The 12827-nt window shown below is 41.8% G+C and overlaps 1 long non-coding RNA gene across 5 annotated transcripts in view; it reads right to left on the reverse strand.

Annotated features, from left to right (window-relative positions):
• The window catches only part of LOC134350143 (uncharacterized), a 178418-nt gene that overhangs the window by 102224 nt on the left and 63367 nt on the right, over positions 1–12827 (reverse strand). For 2 of the 5 annotated variants that reach the window (XR_010018831.1, XR_010018836.1), the window contains exons 2-4: positions 6932–7049; positions 5345–5500; positions 1780–1853 (exon numbers count right to left, since the gene is read on the reverse strand). This is a non-coding gene — a long non-coding RNA (uncharacterized LOC134350143). The remainder of the gene's footprint in view (positions 1–1779; positions 1854–5344; positions 5501–6931; positions 7050–12827) is intronic. The other 3 variants (XR_010018834.1, XR_010018839.1, XR_010018833.1) reach the window with 2 other exon arrangements.

Below are 12827 nucleotides of genomic sequence, written 5' to 3' on the forward strand. Positions count from 1 at the left end.
ATGTTACATTGGTGACATTTGTGGGCTGCGCCCAGCCCATCCTCAGGCCGTGTTGTCTTTGACGTTAATGACACTGTTCATTGTATGCTTCAATGTCTGTGTGACAAATAAAATTTACCTTGAAAATAATTTAATTTCGAAGTTTATTTCTTTATTGCTAACTCCTTTGTTTAAGATTTGTTGTACGCCTGGAATTTGTTCTTAAATTTTCTATGCATAATATCTTATCATGCAATAGAACTGATGGGTTTTAGCAGTGTGAATTGTACACACCAGATGTTATGGTAAGTCTGTTCGAGTGGTGACACATCTCTGCTTTGTTCTCAGAGGACTTGAAGTAAATTTGCATTTGTGACTTTCGTGAATTAAAATTAAATCAGTGTTTTGAAGTTGTGAAATACAAGCCAACTTTTTCATGAATGTATTTATGAAAGTAGGACCCAATGGACCTGCAGAATAAAAGGGGACAGGAAGTGACAGATTATTTCAGGATGTTTCGACACTTACTTTTGTAGGAATAAAACAAAACAGAAAATGATGGAAAACAAACAAGAGAAAATCTGCAGATGCTGGAAATCTAAGCACAGATGCAATATGCTGGAGGAAATCTGCAGGCCAGGCAACCTCTGTGGAAAAGAGTACAGTTGATGCTTCAGGCCAAGACCCTTCATCAGGACTGGAAAAAAGAGATGAAAAAATAAGACTGGAAAATAACAGAAATGCTCAGCAGGTCAGTCAGCATCCGTGGTAAGAGAAATAGTTAACGTTTCAGGTCTGAGACCTTTGCCAGAATTTGGAAGAAAGACTAACAAGTTAGTTTTCAGTAGCATAGAACATACAGAATGTGGAGAGGTGGAAGATAAGTAGACAAGGGAATATTTTTGACGAGTTGAGTTGATATAGGTTAATGGAGTTATAAACTCAATGCAGTGTGTTTCTTTGTTGTCTAATCTGTTCTTTGTTTCCAGTATATTATTTTTTTTAGATTTCCAGCATCTGTACTTTTCTTTTATTATTTTGGTTTACATTTGTTGGATTTTGATGTGTATATTGTGACCCTTTGCATGAAAAGTTCATGAGATAGAGGTGCATTAGGGAAAGATTTTAATAACAGAAACATGGATTTCCAGGCCAAGTCAACAATCCTTTCTTCGTTTACACACAGCAAATCGATTTATCTGTTTAGATATCTTCCTGTCCTGAAGAAGTGCCTCAGCCCGACACGCTGACTGTTTATTCAATTCCACAGCTGCTGCCTGACCTGCCGAGTCTCTCCAGCGTTCTGTGTGTGTTGCGGTCTATAGATGTTGCTCCCTTCTCTCTATTGTGAGTGCTCTGATTTCCTCCCACAGTCCGCGGATGTACTGGTTAGTAGGTTAATTAGTCATTGCAAATTGTCCTGTGATTAGGCTAGGGTTAAATCGGAGGTTACTGGGCAGCGAGGCTCAAAGGGCTGGAAGGGCTGACTCCATGCTGTATCTCTAAATGAATCAATAAATAAAGTAGCTTGGTTTGTGTTTGACTTTGTATTCTGAGCTGAGCTGATAAAGGATCACAGATCTGAAATGTAAACTCTGTTTCTTTTCCATAGGGGCTGTACGATCCAATGAGTCTGTCCAGCAATCTGTTTTTACCTGTGAGCGGTTCTAGTGGAATTGATCGGCTCTCCGTGCTTAATATTAACTAACATGACCTCAGCTGGGAACTCTCTGAACCTGATTCCAATCCACTTCATGATAATTCAGGCTGAAGGGCTTGTTTCAATGCTGCAATACTCACAGGCTCTGTTGATTTGCTGCTGTAAAAAACACACCAGCCATTGTCTTTCTTCTTTTTGATGTTAAGAGAAGTCTCTGTATGATTTAAAAGTTCAAAGTAAAATTTATTATCAGAGTACATACATGTCACCACACACATACTGAGCAAATCCATAGAACAGTAGCTGTAAGCAGGATCAATGAACAACAAACTGTGCAAATGGAAATATAAATAAATGGAAATAAATAACGAGAGCATGAAATAACAAGATAAAGAGTCCTTAAAGTGAGACCACCGTTTGTAGTAACACCAGAAATAGAATGAGAGTAGTTCTCCCCTGTTGTTCAAGAGCCTGATGTTAACTGTTCTTGAGGCTGGTGATGTGGGTCCTGAGGCACTCGTACCCTCTACCTGATGGCAGCAGTGAGAAAAGAGCAATGCCTGGACTGGTTATATGTTGTATGGTTTGTTCCTTTTTTTGTCTTCGAACAATATTTAATTTCAATTGCTCTGTTTGTCTTAAGAATCTGTTTGCATAACTATACATGACAAAACACAGCATTAATGTCAGAAACACTAGCAAACTCAAGTGCAGGAGTCCTAGAGACTTCGGCAATTCAAACGAAACAAAAGACTTGTTACAGAAATTAACCAGCAAAACTAACAAGAGCTCAAGCAAAATATACAAAACCTTGAAGAACAGAAATCACAAAGGATTCACAGAAGAACTTGGTCAGAGTTTCACCAGACAAAGATCCACAATGATCAAGGAAGGAGGGGTTTGGTTGCCCTCCTGAAATACACCCTGGAGCAAGTAGGAATTCAGGATCAATCAGACAACCCTGGTGTCCAGACCAAGCAATATCTCCCAAAAGCAGCAACTGCAATGCAAGTCATTGAAAATCCCGTGCTAATTTAATTGCCCCAAATTGAATAAAAGTGATAAATAGAAAGAGAGCTTAACAGTCTCCATGATCCCAAATGATACACCTGCAACACCAGGTAAAAACCCAGAGCTGGTCCAACCAAACAATTAGACGTAAAAGGTAAGCAATCAAATAAACAACGCATACCTGAGAAAATACAATCCACATATTAACGGAAAAAGAAATCTTTTCTCTTAAAAAAAACTGATCCCTGGTTGCAACAAATGGTTTGTTTAATGCCAGATGAACTCAATGGGCCAAGCAACACTTATGAAGGAAAATGGACAGTTGACATTTCGGGCTGAGACTGGAAGAAGGAGAGAGCTATCCAATAAGGAGTTTGTGCTGCCTGTAAGGAGCTTATATGTTCTCCCCGTGAATTTATGTGTTTCCTCCGGGTGCTCTGGTTTCCTTCCACAGTCCAAAGATGAACTGGCTGGTAGTTTAATTGGTTATTGTAAATTGCCCCGTGATTAGGCTGGATTAAATCGGGGCATTGCTGGGTGCAATGGACTGTTCCACATTATATCTCAATATACAAATAAAAAATGTGGATGCAATGTTAGCATTCATGTTGAGAGGGCTAGAATAGAAAACCAGGAATGTGACACTGAGGCCTTATAAGGCATTGGTCAGACCTCACTTGGAGTTTGTGAGCAGTTTTGGGCCCCTTATCTAAGAAAGGATGTGCAGGCATTGGAGAGGGTCCAGAGGAGGTTCACGAGAATGAGACAGAGAATGAAATGTTTCGTGCATGAGGAACATTCAATGGCTCTGGGCCTGTGCCTGCTGGATCTTAGAAGAATGAAGGAGGAGGAGGGAATCTCATTGAAGCCTAATGAATATTGAAAGGCCAAGATAGAAGTGGATGTGGAGAGGATATTTTTTATATTGGGGGAGTTTAGGACCAGAGAGCACAGCCTCAGAATAGAAAGATGTCCTTTTAGAATAGGGGTGAAGAAGAATTTCTTTACTGAATCCATGGAATTTATTGTCACAGACAGCTGTGGAGGCTAAGTCATTAGGTATATTTAAAGTGGAGGTAGATAGGTTCTTGATAAGTCAGGGTGTCAAAGGTGATGGGGAGAAGGCTGGAGAAAGAGTTGAGAGTGACAATAAATCAGCCATGATGGAATGGTGGAGCAGGCTCAATGGGCCAAATGGCCTAATTCTGTTCCCTTGCCTTATGGTCTTCTGGTTAAAGGATGGCTGAGCTGCAGGTACATTGAAAACTTGACTGCTTACTTACCAGTTACTCTGAATTTTGTCTTTTAGCCCTTTGATATTAATCATACATACAATTTATTTGGGTGACAGATAACCCTGGTAGTTCTATAGCTTCTGAAAATGATGGATATGACCTTTCTTTGCTATTGATGTTTTAAGTGGATATATTCAGTTATTTGGTCAAATCATAGCTGTCCATATTTTCTGGGGAATGGTTTTCAAAACTGTGATTATCGTCTCTTTTTCCCTCCATTCTTTGTCACTTTTGCAGGTATTTGAACATAAAGCCATTGATGCTTGGAACAAGCATTCAACATTCAGCTTGTCAAGCCTGCCCTTATATTTAATAAGTTCAAGGCAGATTTGAATGTAAGCTCAACTCCGCAGTTCTGTCTTCCTGCAGTAATCTTTCAGTTTCCTGGTTTATCAGTCATCCACCTACCTCTATATTAAAATGGGAAATTCGAAGCTTCCACTGCCCTTTGAGAAAACACCCATGTCTAAATCATCTAACTTTTTCTCATATAATATTTTGCCAATTCAAAGGAAACCTCTGAATGCCTTCCAATAAACTTCTTCCTGAGATAAGGAGACCAGGGCTATACACAATGTTCCACATAAGGAAACCACCAACTCCCTACTGTTATCTTCAACACTTCTAGCAATAAGCACAAGCATCTGTTAGATTTCCCAATTACTTACAGTGCCTAAGAACCTGCAGGTGCCTTCATTTAAATGATTTATATAAACTGGAAAATTTTGAAGTACGAGCAGCTATCCCTGTTGCAAATGACTTGTCGCATCTTACCAACAAAGACAAATTCTTGCCTACTATCAGTTTCCCTGTAGGCAAGATAATATTCTATTCTCAAATTGTTGAAGTTGTATAAGATGTTTAAGATTCAAAATTTACAAGGATGGTACAGGGATTTGAGGAGCTCAGTTATAGGAAAAGGTTGAGTAAGTTTGGACTTTATTCCCTGAAACATAGGAGAATGAGGGGGACTTGATAGAGGTATACAAAATTCTGAGGGGTATAAATAGGGTAACTTCAAGCAGGCTTTTTCCACTGAGATTGGGTGAGACTAGAACTAATGGTCATGGATTAAGGGTGAAAGGTGAAATGTTTAAAGGGAACATGAGGGGTAACCTCTTTACTCAGAGGATGGTGAGACTGTGGAACGAGTTGCCAGTGGAAATGGTGGATGTGGGATCGATTTCAATTTGTAAGAGAAATTTCAATAGATACATGGATGGATGGGGTATGGAGGACTCTGGTCTGGGTGCAGATCGATGGCACTAGGCAGTACAATAATTCAGCATGGACTAGATGGGCTGAAGGGCCTGTTTCTATGTAGTGTTCTATGACTCTATCATATATTATTTCTTACTCTATGAACTTTCATTTTGCTCAAAAACCCTTGATGCAGTACCTTATCAAGTGCCGTTTAGAAGTCCTCTGGTTTCATGTTCCTCCTTAACAAGCTTAGAGGATGTGTGGAGATTTTCCTTCTTCAAGCTTTAACTTATGTTAGAGCACTGGTGCATCTTTGTTGTCTTCTGTTCAATTTCTTCCTTCCTTCAAGACACTGGTGTTTGAATTGTTTCCATAAGTGCCTCTGTCCCTGCTTTCTATTGTTCATGCTGTTACGTTTTTATTACAATTTTTACTGTTGCTAAGGTCAATTTATTATCTACTGTTCTCTGTTCCAACCTCAAACATTTTCACACCACTTTTCATTGCTCTACTTAGATCACAATACTCCTCGATAGGTTGAGGATTCCGAAATGTTTTCTTCCTTAATTTACTTCTTTCATCATTAAAGAGGTACCTTGTTTGAATTCATCATCTCACTTACACATTGATCTATTTGTCTGTGGCCTCCTGTGCTAATCTAAAGAGGCCCGACATAAAACTGAGAGACAGCACTTCATCATGAATTTGGGCATTTTACAGCCTTTGGCATTCAATGTCGTCTGCAACAATTTCAGATAATTTGATTTTTTCTATTTATATCAGAAGTGCTCATTTTTTGCTGTAGGTAATCCATTTATAATATGATTCAACCTTTCACTGACACAGACCCATCTGCTGGGCACAACCCACACTCTGGTATGCATATCAGTTTGCCATGTGTGGATGTTTCCCTCCTTACAGTCCTTGTCAGCCAGGAGATTTCAGAAGCTGCTTATTACCTTGATAACTCTGCCCTCACCCCATCAGAGATAATTATTTTTTCCCTTATTTCCTTATCCATTCCTTCCCCATTTGCTCTGTAAATTAACTTGTTTTCTCAGTTCTCTGAGTTCTTTCAAAGTGTCTTTATGTCATGAAATTTGTTACTTTCTGGCAGTAGTACTGTATTACAAGAACTATGAATTACATTAAGAAATATACAGGTATATTTTGTATATAAAAGAATTAATTATTTAGTGCAAAAAGTGAGCAAAAAGTAGTGTTGGTTCAGAAATCTGATGGGGGTAGGGAAGAAGTTGTTCCTAAAATGTTGAGTGTGTGTCTTCAGGCTTCTATGCCTCATCCCTGCTGGTAGCAATGAGGAGATGGATGTCCTGGGTGATGGGGGTCCTTAATGACAGATGCTACCTTTATGAGGCATTGCCTTTTGAAGATGTCCTCATTGCTGGGGATGCTAGTGCCCATGATGGAGCTGGCTGAGTTCATAACCTTCTGTAGCTTTTCTCGATCCTGTGCAGAATCAGTTAAGATGCTTTCCATGGTGCATCTGTGGAAATTTGCTGAGGCTCTGGTGATTCCCTTCCAATATCAGCATGTTTGTGTTTGAGTCTTGTCATTGCTTGTTGCAAAGCACTGAAAAGTAAGTGTAGCCAATCTGGTGGTGAACACCTCTATTGGGATACTAACATGCACTCTGGCTCAAGTCCTTATGAAAACATTGTCCTGGAATGTATTCATGCCCATCTTGTAGCATTAGGATTGGATTACCAATTTCCCTAAAGCTATTTTAAAAAGAACTAAAAAGACATTTGGATCTTGTTACCTCCAGTTCCAAAAGTCCACGAACAGTCTCTCATGTTTCAGGAACAGTGGGCTTTAGGGATTTGATTTCTACCATCAATGAGACCTGTCTTCATAGTTCTAGCTGCAGGAGTTACCCCCTAAAGATTTAAAGATTAAAGTATAGCTTTATTCGTCACACGTACATCGAAACAGTGAAATATGTCATTTGCGTTAACAGCCAACAACAATCCAGAGATGTGCTTGTGGCAGCATGCATCTGGCGCCAACATAGCGTGCCCACAACTTGCCAACACTAACCATAACCCATTGGAATGTAGGAGGCAATTGAGCACACAGGGAAATCCCATGTGCTCATGGAGAAAATGTCCTTACAGTGGCAGGACTTGAACCTCGATCACTGGATCTGTAACTGCTGTGCTAGCATCTGCCTCTTAAAGGGTCATAACACAATGTACGAGGGGTGATTGATAAGTTCATGGCCTAAGGTAGAAGGCGTCAATTTTAGAAAACCTAGCGCATTTACTTTCCCTACATTTACACACTTAGTCCAGCAGTCGTGGAGCATATGCATCCCTTCTTTGTAGAGGTTGATGTCTTGGACCTCCAGAAAGCGGTTCACAGCAGGGGTTTGATTGATAAGTTTGTGGCCTAAGGTAGAAGGAGATGAGTTATTAACTTCAAACTTTCTACATTTTCACTCAAAGAGTTGAACTGTACATGCATGTACTAAGAGCTGTATAACTCATCTCCTTCTACCTAAGGCCACAATCTTATCAATCACCCCTGCTGTGGACCACCTGGAGGTCCAAGATGCTCTCGTTACATGCACGTGCAGTTCAACTCTTTGGGTGATAATGCAGAAAGTTTGAAGTTAATAACTCATCACCTTCTACCTTAGGCCATGAACTTATAAATCACCGCTGCTGTGGACCACTTTCTGGAGGTCCAAGACTCCGACTTCGACAAAGAAGGGATCCGTATGCTCCACAACTGCTGGACTAAGTGTGTAAATGTAGGAGGAGACTATGTTGAAAAATAAATGTGCTAGGTTTTCTAAAATCGACTCCTTCTACCTTAGGCCACAAACTTATCAATCACCCCTTGTAGACAACATCCTTATGGATACTGGTGTTTGTTGAAAACGAATGTGTGTATCTAATGCTGATACTGGTGGGATAGACGGGTATGTGTGGTAGAGTCGTCATTGGTGGTCACGTGGCAACTTTGCTGTCAGGAACTTGCCAGGGAGGAGTCCAAAAGGATACGAAGTGCACCCAAATATCCTCTCTAGTTGTGTATGCAAAAATCACATTGTCCAAAACTGGATGGCTCACCACTTTACTAGTAAAGCTTACCTTTGAGTTTTGTATAGTGGTAGAGAGCAGCAAAGCACACATGGTATAAATCAGCAGGGAGGGAGGGTGGCTCTGACTTCCACTTTGAAAACAAATCAGGTATCTGTATGTGCCTGTACTTGAGGTTTTCTGACTATACACATGTGGAAGGGTATCCTGCACAGGCATTAGGAGGGTCTCCCAGTGAGGTCTACACTCAGGGGCCACTTTATTAGGCATCTCCTCTACCTTCTGAGTTGCTCTTCTGCTCACCTCTATTGTAACATGTGATCATAATGCCATTAGTTTCAAGGTAATTATGGAAACCAATAGGTCTAGTCCCTGGATAGAGATTCTAAATTGAAAACAGGCCTATTTTGATGGTATCAGAAAGGATCTGGTAAGTGTGGATTGGGACACGTTTTATTCTGGTAAAAGTGTACTCAATAAGTGGGAGGATTTCAAAAACGAAATTTTGAGAGTACAGAGATTGCATGTTCCTGTCAGAATAAAAGGCAAGGTTTAGGCAGCCTTGGCTTTCAAGAGATATTGAAGCCTGGTTATGAAAAAGAAGGAGATGCATAGCAGGTGTGAGAAGGCAGGACAAATGAGGTACTTGATGAGTATGAGCAACTGTGGAGGCCAGGTCGTTGGCTGTAATAGAGCCACAGCTTGATAGATTCTTGATTGGACACGGCATCAAAGGTTACAGGGAGAAGGCTGGGGAGTGGTGTTGAGGAGGAGAGAAAAGGATCAGCTGTGATCGATTGGTGGAGCAGACTCGATAGACCAACTGGCCTAATTCTGCTCCTATGTCTTATGGTCTTATAAGAAAAAAGAAAATCAGGAGGGTTAAAAGAAGACATGAGATTCCTCTAGAAGATGAGATGAAGGAGAATCCTATAGACTTGTACAGGTATTTTAGGAGCAAAAGGATAGCAGGGATCAAAATTTGTCCTCTGGAGGTCAGAGTGTTAATCTATGCATGAAGCCAAAAGAGAAGGGAAGATCTGAAATAGATTTTTTTGCATCAGTATTTACTCTGAAGAAGGACACAGTGTCTATAGAAGTGCAGCAAAGCAGCAACAAGGACATACAATGACGGAGGAGTTTACTGTCTTGACACAAATTAGAGTGGATGACCCACCAAGGCCTGACAACGTATTCCTTCTGATCCTGTGGGAGGTTAGTGCAGTAATTTGCGGGGCCTAGCTGAGATATTTAAAACATCCGTAGCCATGGATGATGTGCCGGATGTTTGTAGGATAGCTAACGTTGTTCTGTTATTTAGAAACATAGAAACATAGAAAATAGGTGCAGGAGTAGGCCATTCAGCCCTTCGAGCCTGCACCGCCATTTATTATGATCATGGCTGATCATCCAACTCAGAACCCCACCCCGGCCTTCCCTCCATACCCCCTGATCCCCATAGCCACAAGGGCCATATCTAACTCCCTCTTAAATATAGCCAATGAACTGGCCTCAACTGTTTCCTGTGGCAGAGAATTCCACAGATTCACCACTCTCTGTGTGAAGAAGTTTTTCCTAATCTCGGTCCCAAAAGGCTTCCCCTTTATCCTCAAACTGTGACCCCTTGTTCTGGACTTCCCCAACATCGGGAACAATCTTCCTGCATCTAGCCTGTCCAATCCCTTTAGGATTTTATACGTTTCGATCAGATCGCCCCTCAATCTTCTAAATTCCAACGAGTACAAGCCCAGTTCATCCAGTCTTTCTTCATATGAAAATCCTGCCATCCCAGGTATCAATCTGGTGAACCTTCTTTGTACTCCCTCTATGGCAAGGATGTCTTTCCTCAGATTAGGGGACCAAGACTGCACACAATACTCCAGGTGTGGTCTCACCAAGGCCTTGTACAACTGCAGTAGTACCTCCCTGCTCCTGTACTCGAATCCTCTCGCTATAAATGCCAGCATACCATTCGTCTTTTTCACTGCCTGCTGTACCTGCATGCCCACTTTCAATGACTGGTGTATAATGACACCCAGGTCTCATTGCACCTCCCCTTATCCTAATCGGCCACCATTCAGATAATAATCTGTTTTCCTATTTTTGCCACCAAAGTGGATAACTTCACATTAATCCACATTAAATTGCATCTGCCATGAATTTGCCCACTCACCCAACCTATCCAAGTCACCCTGCATCCTCTTAGCATCCTCCTCACAGCTAACACTGCCACCCAGCTTCGTGTCATCCGCAAACTTGGAGATGCTGCATTTAATTCCCTCATCCAAGTCATTAATATATATTGTAAACAACTGGGGTCCCAGCACTGAGCCTTGCGGTACCCCACGAGTCACCGCCTGCCATTCTGAAAAGGTCCCGTTTATTCCCTCTCCTTGCTTCCTGTCTGCTAACCAATTCTCTATCCACATCAATACCTTACCCCCAATACTGTGTGCTTTAAGTTTGCACACTAATCTCCTGTGTGGGACCTTGTCAAAAGCCTTTTGAAAATTCAAATATACCACATCCACTGGTTCTCCCCTATCCACTCTACTAGTTACATCCTCAAAAAATTCAATGAGATTCGTCAGACATGATTTTCCTTTCACAAATCCATGCTGACTTTGTCCGATGATTTCACCGCTTTCCAAATGTGCTGTTATCACATCTTTGATAACTGACTCCAGCAGTTTCCCCACCACCGACGTTAGGCTAACCGGTCTATAATTCCCCGGTTTCTCTCTCCCTCCTTTTTTAAAAAGTGGGGTTACATTAGCCACCCTCCAATCCTCAGGAACTAGTCCAGAATCTAACGAGTTTTGAAAAATCATCACTAATGCATCCACTATTTCTTGGGCTACTTCCTTAAGCACTCTAGGATGCAGACCATCTGGCCCTGGGGATCTATCTGCCTTCAATCCCTTCAATTTACCTAACACCACTTCCCTTACTTAACATGTATTTGAATGTGAAGTTATCCACTTTGGTGGCAAAAATAGGAAAACAGATTATTATCTGAATGGTGGCCGATTAGGAAAAGGGGAGGTGCAACGAGACCTGGGTGTCATTTTACACCAGTCATTGAAAGTGGGCATGCAGGTACAGCAGGCGGTGAAAAAGGCGAATGGTATGCTGGCATTTATAGCGAGAGGATTCGAGTACAGGAGCAGGGAGGTACTACTGCAGTTGTACAAGGCCTTGGTGAGACCACATCTGGAGTATTGTGTGCAGTTTTGGTCCCCTAATCTGAGGAAAGACATCCTTGCCATAGAGGGAGTACAAAGAAGATTCACCAGATTGATTCCTGGGATGGCAGGACTTTCATATGAAGAAAGACTGGATGAACTGGGCTTGTACTCGTTGGAATTTAGAAGATTGAGGGGCGATCTGATTGAAACGTATAAGATCCTAAAGGGATTGGACAGGCTAGATGCAGGAAGATTGTTCCCGATGTTGGGGAAGTCCAGAACGAGGGGTCACAGTTTGAGGATAAAGGGGAAGCCTTTTAGGACTGAGATTAGGAAAAACTTCTTCACACAGAGAGTGGTGAATCTGTGGAATTCTCTGCCACAGGAAACAGTTGAGGCCGGTTCATTGGCTATATTTAAGAGGGAGTTAGATATAGCCCTTGTGGCTATGGGGATCAGGGGGTATGGAGGGAAGGCTGGTGCAGGGTTCTGAGTTGGATGATCAGCCATGATCATACTGAATGGCGGTGCAGGCTCGAAGGGCCGAATGGCCTACTCCTGCACCTATATTCTATGTTTCTATGTTTCTATGTATAGATCGGGTAAATGAAAGCAGGCTCCTCCCACTGAGGTTGGGTGGGACTACTACTAGAGGTCATGGGTTAAGGGTGAAATATGAGATGTTTATGGGAAAATTAAGGGGGGGGGTCATCTTCACAGAGGGTGGTGAGGGAGTGGACAAAGCTGCCAGCACAAGTGGTGAATCCAGGTTCAATTTCAACATTTAAGAGAAATTTGGATAGGTACAGGGATGGGAGGGGTTTGAAGGGCTATGGTACGGGTGCAGGTCAATGGGATTAGGAAGATTAATAGCTTGGCAGAGACTAGGTGGGTGCAAGTGCCTGTTTTTGTGCTGTAGTGTTCTAATAATATATTTGAGTTCCTGACAGATTAACCCTGTCTGGCCATTCTCCTCTGACCTCCCTCATTAACAAAACATTTCCCCCCACAGTGCAGCCACTCAATGGAAGTGTTTCTGTTTCTCACATCACTCTGTAAACTCTAGAGACTATAGCGCATGGAAATGCCAGGAAATCAGCAATTTCTCAGATACACCTTCAATTTCTGAGATACACCTTCAGGCATGCTAGGAGCCACACTCATGTCCCCATCTACATCAACAGAGCTGCAATGAAGCATGTATCAAGCTTCAAATTCCCTGATGTCCACATTTCCGAAGATCTCACCTGGTCCCTGAACTCCTCCATCCTGATCAAAAAGGTGCAACAGTGCCTTTATTTCCTGTGGAGCATCAAGAAAGCTCACCCCGTCCCAGGATACTGACGGACTTTTATCGCTGTACCATTGAGAGCATACTCACCAACTGCATCTCAGTGTGGTATGGCAATTGTCCTGTATCGGA

The sequence above is a fragment of the Mobula hypostoma genome, chromosome 1 (genome assembly GCF_963921235.1).
Source record: "Mobula hypostoma chromosome 1, sMobHyp1.1, whole genome shotgun sequence".
NCBI lineage: Eukaryota > Metazoa > Chordata > Chondrichthyes > Myliobatiformes > Myliobatidae > Mobula > Mobula hypostoma.